General features: G+C 41.9%; 1 protein-coding gene across 2 annotated transcripts in view; it reads right to left on the bottom strand.

The window, feature by feature from the left end:
* slc45a4.S (solute carrier family 45 member 4 S homeolog) overlaps positions 1 to 15,409 on the bottom strand; it is a 70,078-nt gene that overhangs the window by 42,021 nt on the left and 12,648 nt on the right. Inside the window, exon 1 of one of the 2 annotated variants that reach the window (XM_041568036.1) lies at positions 9,599 to 9,853. The exons of the other annotated variant lie outside the window; for it this stretch is intronic. The gene's annotated coding sequence lies outside the window, so the exon portion shown is untranslated. Of the gene's footprint in view, positions 1 to 9,598; positions 9,854 to 15,409 lie in introns of those variants that run through there. 2 annotated transcript variants of the gene reach the window in all.

Below are 15,409 nucleotides of genomic sequence, written 5' to 3'. Positions count from 1 at the left end.
GCACCTCCCTCCTCCCATATGTATAAATACAAATATACAGAGAAGGAATGTTCTGGGCACACAATAAACTATACCCTCATACTGTACTGTCTAAGGGAATCAATATGGCACCTCCTTCCCATATGTATAAATACAAATATACAGAGAAGGAATGTTCTGGGCACACAATAAGCTATACCCTCATACTGTACTGTCTAAGGGAATCAATATGGCACCTCCCTCCTCACATATGTATAAATACAAATATACAGAGAAGGAATGTTCTGGGCACACAATAAGCTATACCCTCATACTGTACTGTCTAAGGGAATCAATATGGCACCTCCTCCCATATGTATAAATACAAATATACAGAGAAGGAATGTTCTGAGCACACAATAAGCTATACCCTCATACTGTACTGTCTAAGGGAATCAATATGGCACCTCCTCCTCCCATATGTATAAATACAAATATACAGAGAAGGAATGTTCTGGGCACACAATAAGCTATACCCTCATACTGTACTGTCTAAGGCAGTGATCCCCAACCAGTAGCTCGTGAGCAACATGTTGCTCTCCAACCCCTTGGATGTTGCTCCCAGTGACCTCAAAGCAGGTGCTTATTTTTGAATTCCAGGCTTGGAGACAAGTTTTGGTTGTATAAAAAACAGATGTACTGCCAAACAGAGTCTCAATGTAGGTTGACAATCCACATAGGGGCTACCAAATGGCCAATCATAGCACTTATTTGGCAACCCAAGATCATTTGTTATGCATGTGTTGCTCCCCAACTTCTTTTACTTCTGAATGTTGCTCACGGGTTCAAAAGGTTGGGGATCCCTGGTCTAAGGGAATCAATATGGCACCTCCTCCCATATGTATAAATACAAATATACAGAGAAGGAATGTTCTGGGCACACAATAAGCTATACCCTCATACTGTACTGTCTAAGGGAATCAATATGGCACCTCCTCCTCCCATATGTATAAATACAAATATACAGAGAAGGAATGTTCTGGGCACACAATAAGCTATACCCTCATACTGAACTGTCTAAGGGAATCAATATGGCACCTCCCATAAGGTTTCCTTCACTAACTAATCTTGATGGATATTCCTGAACATCACATTCACCAGGGCCCGAAAGGGAACTGGAGTGCCCTGATTTTCAAAAAACAGACAAAGGAATAAATTCTGCAATGTAAGTCTAATTACTACAATAACCTCGTGTCCAATAACCGATTCTCATTTAATGGGAACATTCAGAACTCAAGACTCTAATCCTGCAAAAGATTTAAGGACCTGGCACTGAACACTGTGAGTGGTAAATAAGGTTAATGTTCTGAAGCCCAGGGAACAACGACTTTCAGTCCTTGAGTTTGCGAAACCAGGATAGAATGGCCTGTTTGCAGTGGCGGAACTACCGGGGGAGCAGGGGGTGCGAGCGGGCCAGGGCCCACACCCCCTCAGGGCCCCCCTGTAGTCCGTGCGCCACTAACAAATGCGGCCAAACGGAGGGGGGCAGGGCCTGGCTGCGTATCACGCACCAGGGCCCGTCCCCCTCTAGGATCGCTACTGCCTGTTTGATTCTGGCAAATCAGAAAATATAATATACTTGTCCCACCCTTGTCTTCCAACATGCTGTCTCACTAATAAATAATACTACTCAAGCAAAGTACAGAAGTCTTTAAGCAGCAGTCCTGTCCTGCTTTATGGCAGCTGAGATTCTAGCTATCTGTATAACAGAACATTCTGTCCCAGTGGCTGCACAGATCCTATCTGATCCCCATTGTAAGCAGCAGTCCTGTCCTGCTTTATGGCAGCTGAGATTCTAGCTATCTGTATAACAGAACATTCTGTCCCAGTGGCTGCACAGATCCTATCTGATCCCCATTGTAAGCAGCAGTCCTGTCCTGCTTTATGGCAGCTGAGATTCTAGCTATCTGTATAACAGAACATTCTGTCCCAGTAAGTGACCAAATACATTGAGACTCACAGAAGCCTTATATGGTGTAGAATAATTCTTGACAATAAAAAAACATAATAAAAATAAACAACAACCTATTTAACACAAAGGCCAACCTATTTAACACAAATCCGTACACAGCTGAATTTCACTGCACAAACAAATCCAGATAATTGCTTTAGTTGTGGCGGCATCTTGCATTAAATCAGCCGGGAATAAAATCATCCTAATAATATTATTTTGCAGCAAAGCATCCGGGAGTAAATCTCTGCTGCTCCTGTGCACAGATGGTCCGGCTCTAGAGACGACCAAAGCAGAATGTGATTAGGGAGCTGACTGATTTTTTAGCTGTTCTGTGTTCCTTCTATTTCTAGCTATGGGGCGGGGGGGTTCTTTATGGCATATGAAGCTCTAGCTATTGGGTAGTTCTCTTATTCACTTTCAGAAATGGTTTATTTATAGGACGTTACAGGTAGGGATGCACCGAATCCACTATTTTGGATTCGGCCGAACCCCCGAATCCTCCGCGAAAGATTCAGCCGAATACCGAACCGAATTCGAATCCTAATTTGCATATGCAAATTAGGGATGGGAAGGGGAAAACATGTTTTACCTTGTTTTGTGACAAAAAGTCATGCAATTTCCCTCCCCATCCCTAATTTGCATATGCAAATTCAGATTCGGTTTGGCCAGGCAGAAGGATTCGGCTGAAAAAGGCCGAATCCTGGCCCAATCCCGAACCGAATCCTGGATTCGGTGCATCCCTACAGGTTAACAAAGTAGATTTATGAAAAAATGTCTAAAATTTTATTTTAGCTGCAAATTTTGCCTTTATTCCAAGCCCTGGTGTGTTATTGAATGACACACAGGATAAATAAATTCCCATACTGCCAGGCCTATGCTGATATATCTATGACGTGTGTTTATGGGCGGAGAGGGGTTCATTTAGGACAGAGGTATATGAGGTATAATTAAAGCGTATCAGTTACAGTTGGACATGCCCCAACATGCACAAATACTGAAAAACAAAATCCTGTAATTAAGTATTATTGTCTTGAACTTCACGTTCACTCCTGAGTCGTCACTTTGGATCAGCAGCCATTAAAGGGGATATAAACCCAAAAATAACATTTTGCCTAAAGAAAGACATTGTTATCCTGACAACTGTTTTATAGTTATTTGTAAATGTAGCAGCTATTAAAGCAGTTTGTGCCTGTACGCTTCTGAACTGCTGGTCCTAACTACTGGCACAGGTATGGGAATGCTCGGGACCTGGGGTTTTCCAGATATGGATCTTTCTGTAATTTGGATCTTCATACCTTAAGTCTACTAGAAAATCATATAAACATGAAATAAACCCAATAGGCTGGTTTTGCTTCCAATAAGGATTAATTATATCTTAGCTGGGATCAAGTACAAACTACTGTTTTATTATTACACAGAAAAAGGAAATCCTTTTAAAAAGTTTGGATTATTTGATTTATAGTGGAGTCTATAAGAGATGACCTTTCCGTAATTCAGAACTTTCTGGATGATGGGTTTCCAGATAACGGATCCCATACCTGTACTATAACCAACAAAGGAACATTCTGTGCAAGTCGTCTGCTATGATCAGTACAGGTAAGTGCATGGAGCCTAATTTTAGTTCTTATCATGTACGGAGCAAGGCAAATGGTAATGTGAGGCAGAGTGTGAATAAATGATTCTTTGAGCACAGGCAGCACAGAATCGGAGGCACATTAACCCTCCCGTTACTGGCACAGAGTCTCACGCGTTGGTCAGATGCTTTAGTTACATTATTACACAACACAAGCAGACTCTGTGCAAGTAGAACAATTGTGATACAATGTAACACCGATCATTTCCTAATGATGAAAGTAATTTCTGCACAAACGCTTCCCTGTTCCTCTCCCTGACACGGGGTTACTTGGCCTTTACGAGGGCTGAGAGTTATCGGCGCTTCCTCCGTACAGATAACGAGAACAATTTCCGATGTGCACAGAAGTGTCATAACCTGCCGGAGGGGATTAAACTGCAACATAATGATGTGCGTGGTGGGTTGGGCTTCCTCTGGGTATCTACTAGATAAATAGATTTATTGGCCAATAAAGATAGAACCTTACGCGCTCTGCACTTTCCTACAGCCATTTCCTTCTCCGCAATTTCCCAATAATCAGTCATTGAATTTTTTTCAATGGTTTTCTTTGCAAAAGTATTTTCTATTGAAAGCATTGTCTCTCTGTCCCTTTCTGTTCTCTGCACTGCTGTTTCTGACTCCTGGAACAAAGCAGGATTAGCAGACCTAGAGGAGAACCGGTTTCTTTTTTAAGAGACGCTGCTTTCAACAGCACTTGTATTTGTAAATAACTTGTAGAAATATATAAAGAACAGATACTGGAAAGTTGGGTCAGACTGAGGGGCCCCTGCCACAAAGTCCAACTCCTCTTCACCCCCACCATGCGCACATGCATGCCGTACCCCTTTTTTTTTTTTTTACCAGGGTCAAAGAAGGTCAGGGGAGGAGGCAGATATTGGCCCAGTCTGACCCTGACCCAAATGTTTTTGGGTTGAGTTCCCCTTTAAAATATAGTTAACTTTATTTTCTTACACAACCAGGCATAAGACAAACTCAACATGACAGCTGCAGTAAAATTTAAAGGATTCACAAGTAATTTACAGGATGAAAAATAACTTCCACTAAATGTAAAGGGGTTGTTCACCTTCAATTTAACGTTTAGTTTGATGTAGAGAGGGACATTTTTCAGATTGGTTTTCATTTTCTATTATTTCTCGTTCATTTAGCTTTTTATTCAGCATCTGCTCTGATGTTCTTCTGCTTAGGAATAAAATTAGAAACCTTTCTCACATCTTTCCTAAGCAGAAGAACATCAGCCTCTTTCTCTCTCCTGACAACTTCCTTGACTACTTGCTGGTCAGACTGGTGGGAAACTGACCAGCAGGTGGCGCTGTTGTAACAATTCATTCATATTAACAGCACATGTATCCCTTAATATCTTGGAATAAAAACAAAATAAATAATGAATGTACATTGCAAACTGTCTTAGAATAGCCCCCTCATCCGTTTACATTTGTTTATTTTAAAGGTTTAATTATCCTTTAAGAGACTTGAATATGAATAGGAGAGGCCTGGATAGAAACATGAGTAGCACTAACTAGCCTTTCAGAGCATTTGTTTTTAGAGGGGGTCGGTGATCCCCATGTGAAAGCTGGAAAGAGTCAGAAGTACACAAATAATTAAAAACTATAAAAAAATAAATAATGAAGACCAATTGAAAATTTGCTCAGAATTCACCATTCTATAAAATACTAAAAGTTAACTTAAGGGGGAATCACCCTGTTAAGATACTTGGTCTCATGGTAAAGGTTGGTCTCATGACTTTCTAAAAGGGGGAGCAGTAGATCTGAGATGGGGGGCCCAACACTTTTCTAGAGGTCCGACTGCCTCCACAGCCCTCTCCTCCTCTGGCTGGCTGTAGCTCATTTCACTACAAGCACCTGCCCAATTTGGGTCTACTTATCGCCACATCGCTAGTGAGCAGTCTATCCAGTCCCAAAGGAAACAATGAGATGTATTTCTAGACAATTAAAAGAAGTTGCTACAGGAAATGCAGAGCTTCTTTATTTATCTTAATCCAGTCCCTGGGATAGAGTCCTATGGCTCTCCAAGTTCTGAATCCTGGACCAGACCTGTGACCAGCCCTCGGACCTTTACTTGATCCAACCTCATCCAATGGTTGATGCCATCTTGAAACCGGTAGTGACATCAGCTCAAATTGAAAGTGACATCATCAGACGGCAGGGAATTCAATTAAGTGAGGGCTTTGCATGATTATGGGACAGCCCTTTAAAAGAAAAATAAAATCCAAATGATATAGAGGAAATACAATACGCTGTCCGTATAATAATGGAAAAGTTTCCCTTTCTGCCCTTCAGCAACCTTCCTAGGCTTTAAATTAAACTGAAACCTGTACCCTGTTCAACTTTACTTCACATTTCAACAACTTTCCCCGGAACCTGGAAAAATGCCATTGTGAATCCCACGGCTGAAGAATTAATTGCAGATAGAATATAATCTGTTCTGACCTGCGGCTTTATGGTTTAGTAGCTGGAATGTACAGACACAATGTATTTGCAACAATGTAGCGTTGGATTCAGGGCTGACTTCTGTTACATTGTATAAAGACCCTGCAAAATGGCCGCACGGATGCAGCTCTCCGCAGCAAATACATCTTCTAATAACTGTAAAACCACAGGAAATTTTTCTATGAATGTATATTGGGAAGTTGCTCAGAATTACATTTTCTTTCATTATGCAGAATGATATTTTGGGATTAATATCCCCTTTAAGTACAGAGAATCCTGCCTGTCGCATGTTCCGTTTTATTGCACTCGGCACAACAGCCATCGCCTCCTTTAACCTTCGGAATAAATCACCTTGAGGAATTTGCAGGAATGTGATTATGCCCCGTGATTTATGCCTTGATAAGCTGCTGATAACTGAGACTGTGAAAATGATGATTGTGCTTTGCAGTCAGACCCCCTTTAGGATGATTTAAAGAGATACCCATCCCACTTACTCTGACCATACATAGAAAGATCCGCTTGTTTGGAGAGGTTGCTAAATGAGTGGATCTCTCCTCAATATCGGGCTGATCCAATCGTGGGTCCTATGGCCCAAAGATTGGATCACAAAGAGCAGAATACAGGCGGTCGGATTGATGTCGACCTGGGAAGTCCGTCGAAGGCAACACATACACTGCCCAACTTATTTCTGCTCATGTATGGGGACCTCAAAGGAACAGTACCACAAAAAAATTATAATTTCTTAACGTAAGGAAAATATAATATGCTGTTTTGTAGCCATGGGGGCAGCCATTCAAGCACAGGATACACAGTAGATAACAGATAATTACTACTATAGTTTATATAAACAAGCTGCTGTGTAGCCATGGGGGCAGCCATTCAAGCACAGGATACACAGTAGATAACAGATAAGTACTACTATAGTTTATATAAACAAGCTGCTGTGTAGCCATGGGGGGAGCCATTCAAGCACAGGATACACAGTAGATAACAGATAAGTACTACTATAGTTTTTATAAATAAGCTGCTGTGTAGCCATGGGGGCAGCCATTCAAGCACAGGATACACAGTAGATAACAGATAATTACTACTATAGTTTATATAAATAAGCTGCTGTGTAGCCATGGGGGCAGCCATTCAAGCACAGGATACACAGTAGATAACAGATAAGTACTACTATAGTTTATATAAACAAGCTGCTGTGTAGCCATGGGGGGAGCCATTCAAGCACAGGATACACAGTAGATAACAGATAAGTACTACTATAGTTTTTATAAATAAGCTGCTGTGTAGCCATGGGGGCAGCCATTCAAGCACAGGATACACAGTAGATAACAGATAAGTACTACTATAGTTTATATAAACAAGCTGCTGTGTAGCCATGGGGGCAGCCATTCAAGCACAGGATACACAGTAGATAACAGATAAGTACTACTATAGTTTTTATAAATAAGCTGCTATTTAGCCATGGGGGCAGCCATTCAAGCACAGGATACACAGTAGATAACAGATAAGTACTACTATAGTTTATATAAACAAGCTGCTGTGTAGCCATGGGGGCAGCCATTCAAGCACAGGATACACAGTAGATAACAGATAAGTACTACTATAGTTTATATAAACAAGCTGCTGTGTAGCCATGGGGGCAGCCATTCAAGCACAGGATACACAGTAGATAACAGATAAGTACTACTATAGTTTATATAAATAAGCTGCTATGTAGCCATGGGGGCAGCCATTCAAGCACAGGATACACAGTAGATAACAGATAAGTACTACTATAGTTTATATAAACAAGCTGCTGTGTAGCCATGGGGGCAGCTATTCAAACACAGGATACACAGTAGATAACAGATAAGTACTACTATAGTTTATATAAATAAGCTGCTATGTAGCCATGGGGGCAGCCATTCAAGCACAGGATACACAGTAGATAACAGTTCTGAAGAATCCCATTGTATACTACAGAGCTTATCTGTTGTGTATCCTGTGTTATCCTTTTCCAGCTTGAATGGCTGCCCCCATGGCTACACAGCAGCTTGTTTATATAAACTATAGTAGTGTTTCTGAAGCAAACAGATCAGTTGTACCAGTGCAGGGCAACATTACATTATATTGTCATTCCATTGAAACATTTTAATTTTTTGGTGTTACTGTTCCTTTAAGCTAAAAGGGGATTCAAGGCCAAGGTTGTACTGTTATTTTGTCTCAATAAAATGTTATGTTTCAGCAAAACACAATCTCTGCTCTTTGGGGTGTTGGTGTCAGGGGCTAAATTCTGGAGGGAGCGAGTGGACACAGAGATTCCCACCCATTGGCACGGTGGAGAATACATTATATTTTTATTTACAGTATTGTACTGTGAGCTCTCAGTGAATGTATCCATGATGAGCTTGAGCTGAGACACATGAACTAGGTCACCCTTTGAAACTGGAACATCCCAGGCCAGCTCGGCAGAAAGTTCCATTTATCAAAAATTCATAGTGCCGGTTCACTTACCCTTTATTTTCCAACACACATAAACCTTTCATTACTCCGGGGTCTGTAACATAAGGAAGAGTGACAGCTTGGACTATAACCTATTGTTAAATGCACCAAGTTGTACAGGATGTATTTTCATTTATATTTGTAATTATATGTACTGGGGAAGCTGCCATATACCACTATTAGGGTGTGCACCTTGCAGGGGTGGGACCATTTATACCATTTCCACCCATATATAAAACTACATTATCAGAGAAGGAATATTTTGGGCACAAAATCAGTGCATGACATCCTGTAAAAAGGAAATAATATGGCAGCTCCCTCCCAAAACTATAAATCTACAGAGAAGGAATGTTGTGGGCATCCATTAAGCTATAATAAAATATATTTAATTTCAGGGGATGATGCTGAAATAGTTGTTATTGCCCCGGAGGGCTGAGAGCTGCTATTATACAACTTACACACACAGTCAATGCATTTCCAAAAGTCAAGTCTGGCTAAAAAAGGAAAAAATATTTCAGATATGCCTGTCAGTACCAGAAGAGGAATACATGAAACCAAAAACTGGGAAATTTATCAGTAAAAGGAACATTGATTGCGAGATACAGCGTTGTTGAACTGCAAGCTCCTAGGCCCACACTAAACTTGTTCAGGTGCAATTCACCAATCAGGGGCCCCAATTTAAAAAAAATAAAAGCTATGTAATCACACTCCGTTGGTTGTTGAACTACAACTCCCATGTTGGGGAGAACTGCATAATAAGGTTGCACTTTAAAGAGACTGCAGCAAAAGGGGGTGCACTTGAATGGCATTTTGGTCATCCAGAGCTATATGTGCCGTAGCTTTAAAAAGAAACGTTAACACCCCTTTCAGTTTTTGATATTACGGTTCCTTTAACCTGCTGCTTGCCAGGATTTAGAACAAGATATCAATTTATTTTTCTGTACATTATTGTGCATGCCAATGTCCCCTTTAATCACCAGTACTAGAAAAACTAATCCTCTCTGCCCTGTTTTTAAAAGCACAAACCTATAAAGAAAAGGCGCATTGTTTTTATTTTACCTGTATCACCTGTACCTGCGAGTAGAACTTATCCCAAGCCCACCTAGCTGACACTGTACAGACCAGCAGGGCCTTAATGGGTTAACCTTGAAGGCTGCAGTGGATTTTCCGTGTCCTGCAGGGCAACACTGAATCCCAGCAGGGAATTGGAGCACAGTGTCCCGGGGCCCCACTCCTTTCTCTTTGGGATGAGACTGCTCCTGAGCACTAGAGCGAGGCCATTCTCTCTGCGAGCTGTTTGTTTTGTGACTGCCCCAAACATAGGATCCTATTGGCAGGTATGTGAGAGGGGGAGGAGCCGGACTATTTGTAAAATCTGTATGGCCCCCCTCTGGCAGACGTGAAATGTGCAGAGTTGAGTTTCCTTCGGATCAGTTTCCCCATCAGCGCAGGAGCAGTTTATATAAAAGGAAAACGTACCCCTGGAACCAGCTCACGGCACCTTCACCTCGGGGTGCCAATATCTTTAGTCACTCAGGCTCCTCCTACAACTGATCAGGACTGGCCAAGCAGGGCAGAAATTCTAGTAGGGCACAAAATATACCCCTAGATCCACATGGTCCTTATTGCACACTTTGGTTTCACATAAATTACTTATTATTAAGGGTTTGGGCAGGGGTCGGACTGGGCCAGCGATGTTGCCAAACGAGCGGATCTCTCTCAGATATGTCCACATTGACGTGGGCGATATCTGGGCCCATGATTGGATCATAATGGATCCGATACGGGCAGTCGGATTGCAGGAGCGCAACACACATAGATGCGCCCGCGATCCGACGGGATCTTTTAACCTGTCCAATATCGAACGGGGAAGCCAGTCAGATGACCCCACACACGGGCCAATAAGCTGCCGAATTGCTCTGTCGGCAGCTTTTATCGATGTCAGAAGTGCCCAATGTTGCTCCCGTCATCGGCTGCGTCGGATCCAAGATGGCTACGCCCATGACCCACGTGGTGACGCTGGCTATGTGACGCCGGCGTGATGACATCATGCACTTGGCGCGAAATTTGAAGATTTAAGTCTTTCCAGGTCACGGGTTCAATGCCCGATAATAGGATTTCCTGGGGGATTCTATTATTCCTGCTGTTTGATTCCCGAACTTTTCTGATCCTGCCTGAACTTGGATTCCGCTATATTTCTGCCTGCCTATTGGAACATTGCCTGGACTGGTTTACACTGACTCTTGAACCCTTGTCTGTACCGCAAAATTGGACTTTGAACCCCAAGCTTCCTCCTTGGTCCTGACTACTCCCCGCTGGGAGCCGAAAGGCCCCTGACAATCGGCCAGTGTATGGGAGCCTTAAGGTACTTATGGGGGGGTCGGAGTTGGGGCTGATGTGGAGAGCCCAGGGGTGATTGCACCTAGGGTGGGGGGTTGCGGACCCCTGAGGCGGGCCCCAGAACCCCCAGTCTGATGCTGGGTGTGGGACCCGTTACCAGTGTTCCAGTACGCAGAACACTCTGAAAACTGGGATGCCAGGGAGCCACCAACACTCTCTGAATTCTGGGATAGCCCTTATCCATCAATGCCAAGGATATCCATAGAACAGGGGTGCCCAAAACATAGATCGGGACCTACCATTAGACCTTTAGCTGGTGATCAGTAGATCTCAAGACTCTGCCAACAAACAGCTTGTCCAAATCACCCTCCTGTATTATTCTTCTCATTCAGATATTTGTTATGTAACGGTCACATGAGAAATAGCGGTTTGTTAAATATATAGTGAATAAAGTACCCCCTCTTGTAAAATATAAGGATATTATTAGTTACCGAGGAGTTTCATGACCATATAAAAACACGAGGCCGAAGGCCGAGTGTTTTTATACAGGTCATGGAACTCCGAGGTAACTTCTAATATCCTTATATTTTACAACTGGGGGTACTTTATTTATTATAATACACAAATTTTAGTGAGTCATGTGACAGAAATGACATCACTACTCACCGTTTATAACTGATGACATCACTACTCACCGTTTATAAGGATATAATTTACAGGATATTCATGGCTTTTGTGTATTATAACAATATAAATGTTCTCGTCAATCAATATTTAAGTACTATTTTCCATGGAACAAAATGCTAACAATGTTATTATGGATGTAGATCAGAATGGTTAATCATGACTAAAAGTAGATCTTAGTAAAGTGTGGGCATAGAATGTACAATATTTATCTCAGCTCCTTCAGCCGCGTAGGGTTCCCTTCCAATAACCAGTCTGATCAATTTCTGTCCAAAAATTGGCTACATATTGGGTGACAGTAGAACTTCATTGACATGTTGATGTCTTTATAGGGCACAATAGGGGTTATTTTCTATTCCCAGGGTGCAAGAGTTCTTTATGGCCTGAGTCTATTGCTGGCGTCAGCTCCTGCTCCCTAACTGGGGCGTCTGTATAAGGGATACCCCTGCTTGCCTCCCCCGCCCACCCCTCTGGACTGCCACTGCCTACCTGTGATCTACCTGTGATCTTATTTGTACACTGTGTTCCACATAGAAAACAATCCCTACAATGTTCCGAACCTTGGCTTGGGCCCAATGATTGGATCAGTCTGATTTGGCACAATGCATGGGTGCCTAGCTTATTTATTTACTCACAACTTGGAGCCGTAACATTGGATCCCTCTTCTCTACTGGCCCTTTAATCTGTGCCAACTCTTTGCCGACAGCGCCCAAGTACGGTAAATCCCTGTGTAGCGGCGACGTAACTCACGTCCGACCAGAGAATAAATCCACCTTTACAAAACATATTTTTTTTAACTGCCAGGAAAACACTTAGGTCAAAAAATACTAATGTAAAATGGAAAGTAATATATCAGGCCAGAAATGAAGAACCGCACTTGGTTTAGCACATGAGGTTCCATTAGCAGGAACAGTGTATTACTGGAACACTTGGCAAACCTCAATGGTCTGGAAGTTCCGCCAATGAAACCATCGTATGTATTATACTCTATAAGCTTCACATATGAAAGGGAATGTGTCTTTATTTTATTAAATTAGCGATAAGCTACAATAAGGGGAGACTGTACCCCCTACTGTCAAATGAGCAATACTCAAAGTTAACTGTATAACTCAGCCTGCAGCCTTTATATGGTCACAGAACAACCCCTCAGTGACTTCTAATATCCTTATCATTTACAGTAGGGGGTACATTATCCCTTATAATACATGAGTGATACTCAGAGTTCCCTGTATAAATCAGCCTGCAGCCTTGTGCCTTTATATGGTCACAGAACAACCCCTCAGTGACTTCTAATATCCTTATCATTTACAGTAGGGGGTACATTATCCCTTATAATACATGAGTGATACTCAGAGTTCCCTGTATAACTCAGCCTGCAGCCTTGTGCCTTTATATGGTCACAGAACAACCCCTCAGTGACTTCTAATATCCTTATCATTTACAGTAGGGGGTACATTATCCCTTATAATACATGAGTGATACTCAGAGTTCCCTGTATAACTCAGCCTGCAGCCTTGTGCCTTTATATGGTCACAGAACAACCCCTCAGTGACTTCTAATATCCTTATCATTTACAGTAGGGGGTACATTATCCCTTATAATACATGAGTGATACTCAGAGTTCCCTGTATAACTCAGCCTGCAGCCTTGTGCCTTTATATGGTCACAGAACAACCCCTCAGTGACTTCTAATATCCTTATCATTTACAGTAGGGGGTACATTATCCCTTATAATTCATGAGTGATACTCAGAGTTCCCTGTATAACTCAGCCTGCAGCCTTGTGCCTTTATATGGTCACAGAACAACCCCTCAGTGACTTCTAATATCCTTATCATTTACAGTAGGGGGGTACATTATCCCTTATAATACATGAGTGATACTCAGAGTTCCCTGTATAACTCAGCCTGCAGCCTTGTGCCTTTATATGGTCACAGAACAACCCTCAGTGACTTCTAATATCCTTATCATTTACAGTAGGGGGTACATTATCCCTTATAATACATGAGTGATACTCAGAGTTCCCTGTATAACTCAGCCTGCAGCCTTGTGTCTTTATATGGTCACAGAACAACCCCTCAGTGACTTCTAATATCCTTATCATTTACAGTAGGGGGTACATTATCACTTGTCATACAAATTTCTGTTCAGTGCAAATGCTCCAGACCTAAAATGACAGCATGCACCCTATAGAATATAAACTCGCCCGTTATCTAACAAGTAACCTTAATGTAAAGCTCCTGCAACAAAAGCAGATTTTCAGCACATACAGTAACACTGGTCGGACTGCGCAGAATTTTCTTTGAAATCTCCCTTTTTCTAGGGAACAAACAGATCCGGATCCAAAAGCAACAAGCATGAAAGGTCCCTTTGCAGGAATAATCCGCACAATTAATGAGTAGTGAGAAACACGGCCGGTGACAATGCCCCTATTACTGGCATTACCGCTGAACAATGGGCGGCTTTCACAGATTAATAAAATGCGCCGCGGTAAACCCCCGACTCTCACATTTTTAGGATATTTCTGGGGATAAATATTAGTTTGGAGTCAGACTAAGCGGAGGGGATGAAATAGTATGAGGCTTAATAAGAAATCTCTCTGGCAACCAAATAACAACAAAATGACTGTTTTACAGATTGTGCCCTTGTCCGGATTGTTCTAGAACATAACGTGATGCCTGGCGCCAAATAGCCCTCCTGTACTTACTGCCAAAATACCCACAATCCTTTAAGGGAAGAAAATGTTATCTGGAAAGAGGGGGTTTGCTTTAAAGGAGAAGGAAAGGTACCAAAGCAAGTTTATTGTCAATAGATTAGCCACAATAGTGCAGCTATAACACTATATTTATTCCGCAGAATGTTTTACCATACCTGAGTAAACAGCTCTACAAGCTCTCTGTTTGTTTAGGATAGCAGCTGCCATATTAGCTTGGTGTGATATCACTTCCTGCCTGAGTCTCCCCCTGCTCACTCATAGCTCTGGGTTCAGATTACAGCAGGGAGGAGGGAGGGAGAGAGGAGCAAACTGAGCATGCTCAAGCCCTAGCCCTGGAGGTTAAAGCTGAAAACAGGAAGTCTGATACAGAAGCCCATGAGTACACAATAGAAGGAAAGAAATGTGCTGTTTCTTTTGACAGAGGACTCAGAGCAGCATTACTTTGAGGGTTTACTGGTGTATTTATATAGACCTTTCTGATAAAGCTTACTTACTTTTAGCCTTTCCTTCTCCTTTAAATACACCCCCCTTAAAGGAGAACACAATGAAACACCGGGGGGGGGGGGAGTTGCTAATATGTTGGACAGTAAGGTAAAGGGGTAACCCCTGGCCCAGACTGGGGCCCCTCTTCTATAAAAATTGCACCAGACAGGAAAACTTTCTTTCAAAGTGCCATGTTACATCTCTCACCCATGTCCCCCCTGTACTGTGCAATGTTTAATAAAAGGCTGGTTCGTCTTTAAGTTAACTTCAAGTACATTATAGAAAAGCCGATTCTATGCAACTTTTCAATTGGTCTTCATTATTCATTCATTTGTTATAGTAATTATTATATAATATAAAAAACAAATGCTCTGTAAGGCTACAAATATACTGTTATTGTTACTTTTTATTATTCATCTATCTATTCAGGCCTCTCCTATTCATATTCTAGAATTTGGACCCTAGTTACCACTGGAATTACAAACTGGAGAGCTGCTGAATAAAAAGCTAAATAACTCAAATGCCACAATAATAAAAAATGAAAGCCAATTGCTTTAGAATATCACTCTCTACATCATACTGACAGTTTATTTAAAAGCAAATAACCCATTTAAGCATACACATTGGCCCTGGCAATATGCCTCAATG

The sequence above is a fragment of the Xenopus laevis genome, chromosome 6S (genome assembly GCF_017654675.1).
Source record: "Xenopus laevis strain J_2021 chromosome 6S, Xenopus_laevis_v10.1, whole genome shotgun sequence".
NCBI classification, from domain to species: Eukaryota; Metazoa; Chordata; class Amphibia; order Anura; family Pipidae; genus Xenopus; species Xenopus laevis.
This window is presented reverse-complemented; position numbering and strand designations above follow the sequence as displayed.